The sequence below is a fragment of the Chrysochloris asiatica genome, unplaced genomic scaffold (assembly GCF_000296735.1).
Source record: "Chrysochloris asiatica unplaced genomic scaffold, ChrAsi1.0 scaffold00095, whole genome shotgun sequence".
In the NCBI taxonomy this organism is placed as follows: Eukaryota; Metazoa; Chordata; class Mammalia; order Afrosoricida; family Chrysochloridae; genus Chrysochloris; species Chrysochloris asiatica.
In genome coordinates this window covers 5160224-5175262 of record NW_006408613.1, presented here as the reverse complement: position 1 = coordinate 5175262, position 15039 = coordinate 5160224, and positions in this window count along the sequence as shown.

Below are 15039 nucleotides of genomic sequence, written 5' to 3'. Positions count from 1 at the left end.
TGGTGAGTAGCATCTGAAATCTTAAAAGTTCATGAATGGCCATTGAAGGTGCAGCTATTGGTCTCTACATGTGGGGAAGATATTAGAGTGATGAGAATTGAAGATGCTTGGAATCAATTAGTCCAACAGATCAATGGAACATGTAAACATCAGTTTCCATAATTCTGAGACCAGAAGGAGTAGACATTGCCTGGCTACCACTAACAACTGTTCTGCAAGGGATCACATTAGAAGTTCTCACACAGAATGGGAGAAAAATGTGGAATAAATCTTGAAAGTATTATAAAACAAAATCAGGAAAAAGACCAGACTTACTGGTCAGAAAGAGACTGGAGGAACCTGATATTATGGCCCTCAATCACCATTCAGGTATGAAAAGGTACTCAACATTGTGGCCCAATTTTTCAGCCAATCAGTAGATAAGTATATAGAAGGGGAAACCCTAGTAATGTATGCTCACCACGGAATGATCATTCATTCAAAATCAAAAGGGCAATATTTACCAAAGGACAAAGTTGAGAAGGGATGGGAAGGTGGGTGGCATGGAAATAGGAAGAACAGGGAGGAAGTAGGATAATTGTTGTTGCAGGTACGGGATTGTAATCACTGAGACGAAACTAGATGTATGGTTTGTTGAATATAAAAGTGATGATCTTGTCTGTGAACCTTTATTCAATTCTCAATAAAATGTTTTTGTTTTGTTTTATTTTTCATTTTATTTGTATCTACTATCAGTGGTCATGGAAGCCACAGTTAAGAAAGTAAATAATATACATTTCTCTACTATTGATAATAAACACCTACATGCTGCTAACATTGCCTCCCAGGTATCAAATAACTGGCTTGTTCCAACAGCAGTATCTCATGTACTCAATCTATGCAGCCCTCTTTGAATAAATGCCCCATCAAAAATCACTAATTGAGAGTATCAAATAATTTGAGCCCAGAAATCCAGGATTTTTCATATGAGCCATAACATGAGTAGATATATGCACATCAATGTTCATAGCGGCACTATCTATGATACCACAGCCTATGTGCTCATCAACTGAAGAATGAATAAACAAGCTGTGGTACATACATACAATAGAATATTATGCTACCATGAAGAACAACAAGGTAATTGTAAGCTACCACATAACATGAATGAACCTTGAGGACATTATGTTGAGTGAAATTTGTTGGTCGCAAAAGGAGAATTACTGCATAGGATCGCTATTATAAATGACTAAGAAAAAGAACTCATACTAAAGGGGGTGGGGGATTCTTTGCTGGTTATCCAGATGTGAAAGGTGGGGTTAAGGGTAGGAGGGGAAGGTGGAACACAGAATAGAGAATAGACCCAGGATAGTTTGGGTGCTGGGGAGGGGGGTAATGCACAAGATGGGGGAGGGGAATGGAAGGACAAGGTGGATGATAAAACAATTAGGGAGGTTTGCATGGGCTAAGTGGGACAGAGATAAATAATGATGTATGCACAACCTTGGAACAACAGAGCTCCGGGATATAGGGCTTGAGAAATGGTTGGAATGGCAAAAGTGGAGGGGATAATGTTAAGATGCTTGGCTGCCTTTTGAATTTTGATTTCCCTTGCATACCATTAAAATAGACACTTGGGGGAGGGAATAGCCAGAAATATCACCGTAGAAAGCTTTTAAGTCCATCTTTTGCCTATAACTGATTGGAATACCTAAAATGGGGCTACAAAGTGCCCAGTGAAGAAGGCTTCCTGTGGAGCCTCTGTATTGCGTAAAACCATAGTTGGAATCCTGAACCCCATCCAGAATCTTCTGAGGTTAGAAATGTCCACTTGAAAAGACAAGCAGACCAGCCTGGGATGGCCAGAAGAACAGCAGATACTTCTTTAAAGAAAGACTGACAGGAACTATACAAAACAATAATGGCAGTCTGACTGATTACTACTAGTTGCTCGCCCAGGAGACATCAAGGCAAGTCGTTGGGTCCCCTCAGGGCAAACCCTCTACCAAGACTAAGACTCAATGGGAATACATGAGCAGACATGCACTCTGAAACTGGTGACCACATTGGTCACTGATAAGGGGAAGTGAGGGAAAAACAACAATGAAGCTGCGAACTAAGTCCTACCACATTCAATAGACTCCTGTGAACCTGGGTGGAGACCTGGTATGGCAAATCTGGGGACTCCTGGGCCCAGAGTCAGTGACATAACCACAGAGGACTAGAGTGGAGAGTGAAGCATCCAGCTGATAAGAAGAGAGGGCGTATGCACAAGAACACCCACACTTGCAGATAATACCCACTTGACCTGGCTTCAATGGCTGGATGATCAGAACTCAATTAGAAGAAGAAAGAAGAGGAAAAAAAAGAGTAATCTGATACAATTTGATGACCGTGACCTACACATATGGATGCAGTAGTTCAAAAGAGGGAGCAAATCTTTACAGCGAGGATCATTCCCATCCCCTCCATACACAGGGTAGACAGGGATGGGCAACTTGGACATTGGCTACCCAAAATGGGGGAAGAGGGAGAGCTATAAAGGCAAGAATTCGTTGGCTTGCAATCTTTCAAGAGGGAGCCTAGGTCCAGAGGATGTAGAGGAAGGTAACATCTCCACTGAGTAGTATCCAATCTGTCTGAGTAGAGCTGATAGCACTCATGTGGCACAATAGTGAATAATTGCTATCGGGACTGACTGTGAGGGTTGGAAATGTAAAGGTAGAGATTTTGTAGCAAAAGGAGAGTAGTGGTTAACTTTGCTGGGCAAGAGTGGAGACCCCTGGACCATCAAGTGAGAAGAGTGGAGTGCAGGACCCTACCCAGAGAAATAGTGACACCAGAGATGGAGGCAGAGATAATGACGTGGAGAGAGGCGCAGCTGGGGACTATATCCCTAGAGAGGGAAAGAGGCTGTGTGCCGATGACCAGGGGGCAGGCTTGCAAGATATACCCTTTGGTTGGTTGATGATGCATGGAGGGGATTCTAACCATGGCAATGAAACAATATATGATAGGATGAATGTAAAGCTAATGTTATCCCATGTGAACTATCAAACAATTTACAATAAAACATTAAAATAAATTAATACAAAAAATATTTAATCTCTTTTGCCTCAATTTCACCATCTGTAATCTAGAAAAATAATTGCACTGCTTTATGGAGTAATTTTGTGGACTATACAAACCAAGTGAAAATTTTGACAAAATTCCTAAGAAAGTGTTAAATTACTTATTTATATTGTTGTTGTTGATATTATGTGCTCTGGAGTCAGTTCCGACTCACCACGACCCTGCATAGGGTTTCCGAGGCTATAAATCTTTATGTGAGCAGAAAGCCTCATCTTTCTCCCACAGAACAGCTGGTGGTTTAGAACTGCTGACCATGAGATTAGCAGCCCAATTCGTAACTGCTACGCTATTTAATTACTAATTAATTTATTTGAGAGAGAATCAAGAGAGCATCGTTTTCATAATAATAAGGCATTAAAAAACCTTTATCCTTGCACCATTTCCAATATTAATGCTGGGCAAATAAACAATCTTGGAAACTGGACTATATGAAGAAGAGCATGGCATTAGGAGGAAGAGTCATTAACAACCTGTGATATGCACATGACACAACTTTACTTACTGAAAGTTAAAAGGACTTGAAATTCTTACTGAGCAAGATCAAAGACTACAGCCTTCAGTATCGATTGCAACTCAATATAAAGAAAACAAAAATCCTCACAACTCGACCAATAAACAATATCATGATAAATTGAAAAAAGGTTCAAGTTGTCAAAGACTTCATTGTATAAATTCATCCACAATCAATGCTCATGAAAACAGCAATCAGTAAATCAAATATGGCATATTACATTAGACAAATCTGCTGCAAAAGACATTTTTAATGTGGTCAAGAGCAAATTTGTCACTTTGAGGATTAAAATATGCTTGGCCCAAGTCATGTTCTTTTCAATGGCTTCATATGCATGTGAAAGTTGGAAGATCATAGAAGAGTAAACACATTTGAATTATGTGTTGATAAAGAAAGGCGTCCTGGTGTGTGCTGTAGGATAAGCACTGGACTAAAAGGTTGGTTTGAATCTCAAGGTCAGCAATTCTGACTCACCAGCTGCTCCTTAAAAATGCACCCTATGACTTGGAATAGATTTGAGGCACTTAACAACAACAGCAAAAAATATTGAAAGTATCATGGACTTCTAGAAGAACAAGCAAATCTGTCTTGAAAGAAGTATAGTCAGAAAAGTATGATGACAAAACTTCATCTCGTACTTAGGACATGTTATCACAATAGACCAACCAAAACAACAACCTTACCACTGTTGTGTTAATTCTACAGAATTCTTTAAGATTAAATATTATTGGGTCTTCTTGCTGTCTGGTTGTAATTTTACCTTTTTCAAACAGTGTTTGTAGTATATATTATAAACACAATTTGAAATTGATAAGGTTTGCTACATATAAACTATACAATAGATACGATTGTTTTTTTATGTTTATTTATGCAATCAATAAAAACATGAAAAATAAATTTTAAGATAAGGAGGTAAATTATGGTGCCGACAAATAGAGTTGAATAAGTAATAATTGCACACAAACACACACACACACACTGATTAAATACTAACATCTTAAAAACATGACTTTAAATACAATAAGCAAAATGAGAATTAAAGGTGACAATTTTACTATAGCAGAAAAAGAAAGTCTGACATTAATTTATCATTTTCCCTATTAAACTGTCTAATAATGACATTTTTGTCATTCCTGAACTTTCATATTTCTATAATGGAGATACAAAGGTTAAGAGATTTTTTGTTGTTGTTAAAGAAGCGTACTGTATCCTCCATAATACTCAGTTAAAAGGAATGAATATTTTCTTGACCTGCCTGAACCTTTTGATATTTAGACTCCAGTGAACTAGTTTAAGCAACTAAACAACCTAATTTAAAAGGAAAATATGAATTTATAATGTTATTGTTGTTTTAGATACTGTCAAGTCAGTTTCAACTCAGCAATTCCATATACAACAAAATGAAACACTGTTCAATTCTGTGTCAGTGTCAAAATCATTCCCAAGTTTAGGCCAATTATTGTAGCCACTGTGTGAGTGCATCTTGTTGAGGGTCTTCTTTTTTGCTGACCCTCTACTTTACCAAACATGGTGTCCTTCTCCTGATAACATGTCCATGTCTTGATGATGTAACATGTCTGATTATCCTTTCTTCTAAAGAGCATTCTGGCTGTACTTTTCTCAAGACAAATTTGTTCATTCTTTTGGCAGTCCAAGGTATGTTCAATTTTATTCAACAATACCATAATCCAAAGGTATCAATTCTTCTTCGATCTTCTTTATACATATTGCACCTTTGGTATGGCTTTGGTCAATTGCACCTTAGTCCTTAATATAACATCTTTGCTTTTAAACATTATACTGTTTTTTAAAGATTCCTTTTTAAAATATAGTTTCTATTAATCTAAATTAAGAAACAAATACCCTGTCCCATTTTATTTTATCCGTGTTATTCCATTTTTGTAAAGAACAATATAGTCTACTAACCCTTCTTAACAGGCTTCCTTTGCAAAATCTATATATTTATAAATACCACAGCCACTCCTCCCTAAAGGCAGCACTATGATTGTTGAAAAGTAAATCTTACTTTAAAATACTGATGTATAGAACACAGAACATAAATTTATTTTACTTTTTAAGAAACCATTTGATGTGATTAAATTTTACCCTATGCTTTAAAAATTTTGATTTTAAACTCAACTTTTGAAACACTAAAAAATATCCATTCCCTATTTGTCCTTTTTAGTGCAACCTTTTCCATTTATTCATTAATACTAGTATATGATTCTCTGGTTTCCTCTGAATGAGTTATTTTATAGTGGAATGTTAATTTATTTGAACAGATGTGTGTCAATACCACATTCACGAAAAGGTATAGTATTATATGCAATGATATATACACAACACATAAATAACACACACTATCACAAAATATTGACTAACACCATCAGGACTGTGGGTCTCTCTTCCAAATCATTTATTTGCTTGTATTTGTTTTAGTGGAAGATATTTTCAGCCTCATGATTAAAGTTACGTAAAATAATCTGTCAGATAGTCTGGCTTGCCAAATTTACACCAAGTTGAAATTGTCCACTATGCAAATTTTGGAATATTTTGAATGCTATTACATCACATACAGGTATCTGGTATAAAAACACTACAATTTGCAATACAGTTGTATAGAATATATTGCATGTTAACATATGGTATTGTGTGTACCCCTCGTAAGAAATACGTAAGTTAAAAAATATATTTTACAAAGTAGCTTAAGTGACAAATCTAAAATTATATAAGTATAATAAATAGAAAGGACTTACTGATTCACCTTCAGTTTAATTCTCTATTTATTTGTTTATCTTTTTATATTTATTTATTTACTTACTTTCATGTAAAAAGGTAGAGTAAAATGAGCTTTTGGCAACACAGAACAGAGGTAAGTTTCATATTTTATTTAGGTTAATTTTAATATATGATTGTAGATAGATAAGTAAATAAATGATTTTCTAATTCAGAATATGTCCATATAAGAATTAACAACAGATACATGAATGTGGTAAGTTAATGATACAAATGAATTTCCTGAAGTCTATTGAATTATATGTGATATAGCAGTTTTTTACATATCTTATTGATAGTATCTTTCATTGGAAAATATGAAACCTTTAAAAAATAATAAGGCCATTTGATTAGGTTTGACCTTATGCTGTATTTTATAAGCTGTTCTGATGTAGCAAGATGCTCATATTTGTATATATACTTTTCTACATAGCGTGTTGTGACAATTAAAGGAATTAATACCCAGTCCCATCTCTGTCTGCCACAGTGGTTATGCCTGGTTTTAGATACTGGCTGCATTCAGCCATTTTAAAAACTTGTATTAAGTGCCTATTCTGTGCCAGGCACTTACCCAAGTACTGGAGGTATTACTGTAAATAAAAATAAAGTCTTTCACCTCAGGAAGCTTTAGCCCTTAAGAAAAAGTAAAGCAGCAATGAAAAGTAAAGATAGATATCATGGAATAAAGTCACAAACTATCAGCAAAATAGTTGCAACACTATAAGATGGTATGAGAAGTCATATGAAGATATATAATAAGTGGATTTAGGAATAGATTTTTAAAATGTGTTTATGCAGAAAAAGCCAAAATATAATTGCATGAGTAAGTCTCCATCAGAATAGAAACCAGAAGTTATAGCCTTAAAGCTATCCATCTCCCAGTGTCAGATCCACAGACTGACTAAGGTATAAACTATAATCCAGGAATGTGGAGTCAAAGAGAATAAAATCAAGCTATAAATCATAGTGTAGGACAGATTGATGTAAACAATTCAGAAAAGTTTGACTTCTTATTTGATACTAGCCACATGATGGATAAAGTGGCTCCAAACATGAAGGCAGAAATAGATCAATGTTTTCCCATCTATACACATGATGAAACCAAGCTTAGAAAAGTTAAGAAAGGTGTACATATCAGAATATGTTAGCTATCATAGCCTGGAAATTAAAAATTTAGAAAAGCTTTCTAAATTATTCTCTTTCTTATCTGTGATATTTATTCTTTAAATATTATGTGATTCCAGGTTAAGATATATTAGTTACCGTAAGGGTGGGCTGGGGGTTAGGGTGTGAAGGGATGGGCCAGTAGAGCACAGAGTAGTGGGTAGGTACATCATAGTTCAGGTGTTGGGGAGGGCAATACACAAGAAGAGAGAGGGGAGTGGAAGAATAAGGAAGATTGGGTAACCCTGAGCAGGTTTGCATGGGCTAGATGGGACAGATGTAAATAGTGATGTATGCTCAAACTTGAAACAACCGGGCTCTGTAATACAGGGATCAAGACATAGTCTGAAGAGGGGAAATAATGTTAAGATGCTTAACTGACATATGAATATTGGTTTCCCCTGCCTACTATTGTAAAATAGACACTTGAGTAGTATAGAAAGGAATGTCAAGAGACATGACTACAGAAAGCTTGTAAGCCCATTTTCAGCCTATAACTGACTGGAATACCTAAAAGGGGTGCTAGAACCTGCCCAGTGAAATATGTTTCTTGCAGAGCCCTTTACAGTGTATAGGACTTTTGGTGGAATTCTGAGCTCCATCCAGAACCTTCTAAGGTTCCCACTATAAAGGACATTCCCACTATATACATATACTATATACATATACATATATACTATATACATTCCCACTATAAAGGACAACCAGACGAGCCTGAAACAGCTAGAGCAATACAAGAAATATCTTCAAAGAAAAATCATCAGTAAAACTCCAAAGCAAAAATGGCAGTATGATTGGCTACTACAAGAACAAGCAAGTTGCTCACTGGGGAGCCATCAAGGCATATAATCAAGTCCCTTCAGAACAAACCCCCCTCCAAGACTGAAACTGGAAGGGAACACATGAGCAGGCATGTAAGCTTGCTGACGACCACATTAATCTACTGGTGAGTGGAAGAGGGGGAACAGCAATAATGAAGAAATGAGCTGAGTTCACCCATGTTTCATCAACTCCTGTTGACCTGTAGATGAGAGAGAGAAGATGAAGGGCTGGTTGGTCTGAAGTGTGATGAGACCTGGGGACTCCTGAGCCCATGGAGAAGGACATAGCCATGGAGGGCTAAAGCTGAGAGTGATACATCCAGCTGATATGGAGTGAGGGGAGATGCATAAGAACACCCAAAGTTGTTGATAGTACCCATTTGACCTAGCCCCAATGGCTTGATAATCAGAACTTGACTAGAGGAATAAATTTTTTTAAAAAAATTGATCAAGGAAACAAATGTAAACTGCTGCAACTTGATGAACCTGACCTATACTTAAGGATGTAGTAGCTCAAAATACCAACTGAGAGGGAAGGAGTTTTCACATCAAGTATCAATCTTATCCCCTCTATATACAGGGTAGGTAGGGACAGGCAACTTAGGTACTGGCTACCTAAAATGAGGGACTGATGAAGGCATGAAGTGACTGGTTTACAAGTTTTCAAGAGGGAGTTTTGTTTAAGAGTGTGCGGGGGAAGGTAGAGTCCCCACTGAATAGTTTTCAATTTGTCTAGACGGCTTTGGTGAAAAGAGATGGGATGAGATTCTTATGATTCAATAGTGAGAAATTGCTAACGTGACCAATTGCAACTGTCACAACTGTAAAGGTAGAAGTTTTGTAACAAAAATGGGGGAGTAGTTAATCTTACAGTCCAGAAACAGAGGACCTTGGGACCATCAAGAGAGAAGAGCACAAGCAGAGTGCAGGACCCTGTCCAGAGAAGCAGCAACAACAGAGATGGAGGCAGAGATGGGGACATGGAGAGAGGGAGCAGCTGAGGACTCTGGACTCATGGAAAGAGAGGGACTGGGTGCTGGCGGCCAGAAGTCAGTCTTACAGAATGTTCCCTTTGGTTGTTTAAATTATTATATATTCCTGAGTGTTTCTATGTACACCCCCCATCTCCTCCCCGCAGAAAAATGAAACAAAGCAAAACAGGGAATGGAAGCAAATACTCTTGAATGATGACACATGGAGGAGATTGTAATCATTACAATGAAATGATGGTGTAAAGCTGATGTTCTCCCATGTAAACTGTCACACAATTCACAATAAAAACTTAAAAAAAAAAAAAAAAAGATGATATTAGTTAATAGGCCCAGAACTGTGTGTGTGGGGGTGGGGAGGGTTATGTGTATATGGAGGAGGGGAGTGTGGGGCTTGTGGAATCTTTGATCTGATATGGATGACCTTAGATTTTTGGACTCTTGGTTTGGCACTGTAGGATCAGCACTGGACTTCGAACCACAGGTTTGCAGTTCAAAACCACCAGCTGCTCCTCAGAAACCCTATACAGGGTTGCTATAAACTTCAGCTGACTCAACGGCACTTAACAACAAGAGATTTAAGGACTGCTGTTCTAATGTCTCAGGAAAAATATTTTCAGCTATAAGCAAGTTAAAAACTAATGGTTGTGAAAGAAAAAGATGGTTTCTCACATACAAAGTTTCTGGAGAAAGACATATCTAGAATTGGGGCAAAAAGTTGAAATTTTCCTCCACCCTCTGAAAATATCACATCTCCCACAAAATTTATCCAGTTAGAAAAAAGAGATCCCACAAAACACACACATACACACACACACACAGTAATTCTTATTAGGTATTATTCTCTTTAAAATTCATTCTACTTCTCTTTATATCTCATTCTCATTATTTCATTAGCATTTATGGCCTCTCTCTCGATGAAGAAAAGAAAGCAAATGTTTATATGACATTTTCAGCCTCTGTCAGGAAAATGAAATTGGGAACAGAGTTTGGAAATAGGATAACAGCTTCTGTATGCTTTCATCTCTAAATATAACAAGATTCAAGATAGAAAGAAGATAGAAAATTTAGAGCCAATATGATGAGTGTTTATACTTAAATATTTGAGGTCTATGTTAATCATAAAACCAATCAGCTACTTAATGTACCTATGTTAACTTCCATCTCACTTCCCAAAATTATAAATGCCTCTATTTTTCCATCTATTAAGTGACTACAATCCTGTAATGCAAATTACCTCACATGTTCATGTTAATTCTTTCCAAATCAAAGAGATTGTATAATGCCTCTGTACTAAATGTTTTAGCTAATATTCAATAGTGGTGGTTGGTAATTATGTGTTGTGGAGTCTGTTCTGACTCATAACAACCCTCTATAGGGTTTCTGAGGCTGTAAATCTTTATGGGAGCAGAAAGCTTCATCTTTCTCTCATAAATAGCTGGAAATTTTGAACTGCTGACTTTGAAGTTAGCAGCCTGACTTATAATCAGTATGCTAAGGGCCTTATAAAAACCCTAAATAACTAGTTTACACCATTTTCTCAGAGCTACTCACCATGATAATAGATTTAAAAGAGAACAAAGGAAATCCAATATTGTTTTAAAAATCTTTATAAATCTATTCTATTTCAAAGATCAATACACAGAAAACAAACAAAAAATACACAAGCTCTATGAAAACATTCCCCAGCGGAAAAGAACAGTTACATGTAAGTAAACCATATATCTAAAAATGCTTCATAAAGAAAACAAAAATATTAATTATGAAAGACATAGAACTACTATCATCAATTAGAAATTTACATGAAGAAGAAAAATCTTCCCATGAAAAGTGAAAATGTTCAGCAGAGCATTTTAATGAGATATCTTATAGTCTGACTGCCTAGATTAAAAAGCTATCTTTATTTATTTATTTTTTTTACAAATTGTAACTGAGAAAATTACCTAGCTTCTTTAGACCTTGAATTCCTAATCCATGATATGAGATTAGCAATTTTTTGTTCGATGCCATCAAATCGGTTCCAACTCCTAGGGATCCTGTTTTTGTTAAGTGCTGTCAAGTCGATTCTGACCCATAGCGACCCTGTATAGGGTTTCCAAGGAGCAGCTGGTGAGTTTGAACCACTGACCCTGCAGTTCAAATGACTTTGCAGTCTGGAGCGTTAACTCACAGCACCACACCAAGACTCTCTTAGAGATGCTATGCACAGCCCAATAAAATACTGCCCAGTACTAGGAAACCCTTACAATTATTGTTCCCTTGAGCACATTGCTACTACCACTTTGTCAATCAGTCTCTTTGGGGTCTTTGTTGACCCCCACTTTACCAAGAATGAAGCCTTTCTGCACGGAATGGTCTCTCCTGAACATATATACAAAGTATTAGAGATGAAGTTTCACCAAACTGGCTTCTAAGGAGCATCCTGGCTGTACTTTTTCCAGCACAGATTGTTTTGTTCCTGTGGCAGTTCATAATACTTCCAATATTCTTCTCCAACACCATAATTAAAAGGCATATATATAAAGCTATTGAAAATGTCATGGCTTGGTTCAGGTGCACCTTAGTCATGGAAGTCATATAACGTATTGCAGTAGGCAAATCTGCTGCACAAGACCTTTTTAAAGTGTTGAAGATCAAAGATGTCAGCTTGAGGACTAAGGTGCACCTGACCCAAGCCACGGTGTTTTTAATAACTTCATACGCACGTGAAAGCTAGACAGTCAATAAGGAAGACTGTAGAAGAATTGATGCTTTTGAGTTAGGGTTTTAGAGGAGAATATAGAAAGTGCCATGGCTGCCAAAAGAACAAATAGATCTGTTTTGGAAGAAGTGCAGCTAGAGTGCTCCTTCGAGGTCAAGATGGTCAAATTAATCTCTCATACTTAGGTCATATTGTCAGGAGGGACCAGTTGCTGGAGAAGGATACCATGTTTGGTAAGGTGAGGGTCAGAGAAAAAGAGGAAGACCCCCAGTGAGATGACTTGGCAAAGTGGCAGCATCAGGGGGCTCAAGTGTGGCAACAATAGAGAGGTTGGCCCAGGATTGGGCAGTGTTTTGTTCTGTTTTGCATAGGGTCACTAGGAGTCAGTACTGATTCAATGATTTCTAACAACAACAAAAACAACAACTGCCATTGAGTAAATTTTGAATCACAGCAAATGTGTAGGGCAGAGAAGAATTGGAACCAATTCTGACTCATGGCAGCACTATAGGACAGAGTGCTGCATGAGGTTTTCAAAGCCGTACAACTTTGCAGAAACAAATCGCCACATCTTTTACTTGCAGAGCAGCTGGTAGGTTTGAACCACCCACCTTTGGTCAGAAGCTGAGCATTTTAAACACTCTCCCACCAGGACTTTTTGGACTCATTTGGATATTGAGACCAAGCTGCCTGCTTTACCAGATTGTCTTGAGTGATAATGGCCATTCATTTAATTGACTGACTTTGGAAACAATAAAATGAGAAGGCAAAGGAACATTAATGATCTAGTTGAGAGTGCATTGGCTCTGTAGGATAAGCACTGGCCTGCAGACCACAATATCAGCAGTTCGATCCCACCAGCACTCTGAGGAATAAAGATGAGGTTTTCTACTCATCATCTTTTCTAACCCTATTTGTAACCCTAAATAGGTTTTACAATGCTGTAGAACCTATTTAGGGTTACCATGAGTCAGAACCAATTTGACATCACTTAACAATGGTAACAATCATCTAGTTGGGGCTATTCAGAGTCCTGTTGTATACTGCTGCTATTGATCACTGATGAATGCATAATTCACTAAAGTTTTGCACACTCATCCTATGAATGCTTATAAACAAGGGATAGTTTTCTGATTTGGAAAACTTGTATGTGGAGAGATAGTACTGTGAAATGAGTACATTATCTTAATAGTAATTGGCCAGTGAAAAGAAGTGTAGTCTAATAGTACATTATCAGTGACAGAAGATCAAAATCAATTCGCTGTACCTGGTTGAGGGTTCTAACAAACATTTATGAGGGATCTTGAATTCTGCTTTTTGCTATTGACAGGTGAACTCAGACATGGAACTTTACTTCGAAGGCGATTTGGTTCCATTAAATTGATAATAACATGCTTATGGGATTCAAAAAAGAGCAAGATATAATCACTTCTGAAGCAGAAATACTCACAAGACTGTCCAGGGATAGCCATTCATCTTAATAACATAAAAGGACCACCACCCAAGTCAAATCCCTAAAAACAATGTAACTAAAATTAAAAGTTCTATCACTGAGAGTGATCAGAAAAAAATCACTTGTACTATGAATCTATGATACCAAAAAAATAAGCACAACACTTAATTCAATAGTTTAAATGTTGGAGAAAAGGTGCCAAATACATGTATTCTTTTTTTTTTTTTTTAATCTGACAAATTTAGCTAGAAACATGAATATCCAGGAGTGATGTACTTATTGCAATAGGTTGTTTTAGAAGTTCTGTTCTTGGTGCTGGAGTCCTGGTGTAGCACTGTTGATTCATGCGCTGGACTGCAAAGTCAAGTTGAACCACAAGGTTGTCAGTTCAAGCTCACCAATTTCTCCTCAGAAACCCTATACAGGGTCACTATGGGTTGGAAATGACTTGACAGCACTTAACAACAATTCTTGTGCTGCTGTTGAAGTTGCCTTAGAATCACCTTCAACTTACTATAAAGACTTACTATAAAGGTGCAGTTTTCTGTGCCTAAATCATAAGTCCTAGTGTGGCACTGCGACAGCTGAACAATGTGCGAGAACTGCGCAGACCTGGTGGAGGTGTTAAATGAAACCCAGACCATGGAGCGGCGGGGTGAGAGGTGTCTGAAGACCAGGTTGACGGGGAGGACGCTGCCTAGCGGGAAGAGACTGCAGCGGCCAGCCAGGCTGTCCTACTTACCCCGGACATGAGGGCGCTGTCCCGGCCTAGCCATTGGATTCTGGCTTTCTAGGCCGTTGGATCCTGGCTTTCAGGCGGGCTTGACCAATTTAGAGACCCACAAGAGCAGCCCAAGCTTGTCATTACAACCCTGTCGCCCCTGCTGCGCTTCTGCCTCTTGACTGATGCAACATTTGAGGACGGAAATCCCACCTTTGAACCGGACTTAAGGGCCATAGCACAAGGAGATTCGTGTTTAACAGTGACCACACAACCGCCACTCATCTGTATGTCGTGCTGTGGTGGTTTGAATTGCTGTGATTCTGAGGGTTATGCCACCGGTATTTTAAAAACCAGCAGGGTCACCCATGGTGGACAGGTTTCAGATGAGCTTCCAAACAAAAACAGACTAGCAAGAAAGAGTGACAAACTACTTCCGAATCCCTAGTCACTGAAAACTCTATGAATAGCAGAGAAACACAGTCAGATACAGGACCAGAAGGTAGGAAGGCACTCAGAATGCGACTGGGGAAAAAAAAATGCCTCCTCAAAGTAGAGAAAAGCTCACCAAACCTTCATTTACTACTGGGCCACAAATCAAAATGAAGAGAAACAGCTGTAAACATCCATTGAAAATCGGAAGATGGAATGTACGAAGTATGAATCTGGGAAAATTGGAAGTTGTCAAAAATGAAATGGAATGCATCAACATCGATATCTTAGGCATTAGTGAGCTGAAATGGACTGGTATTGGCCATTTTGAATCTGACAACCACATGGTTTACTATGCAGG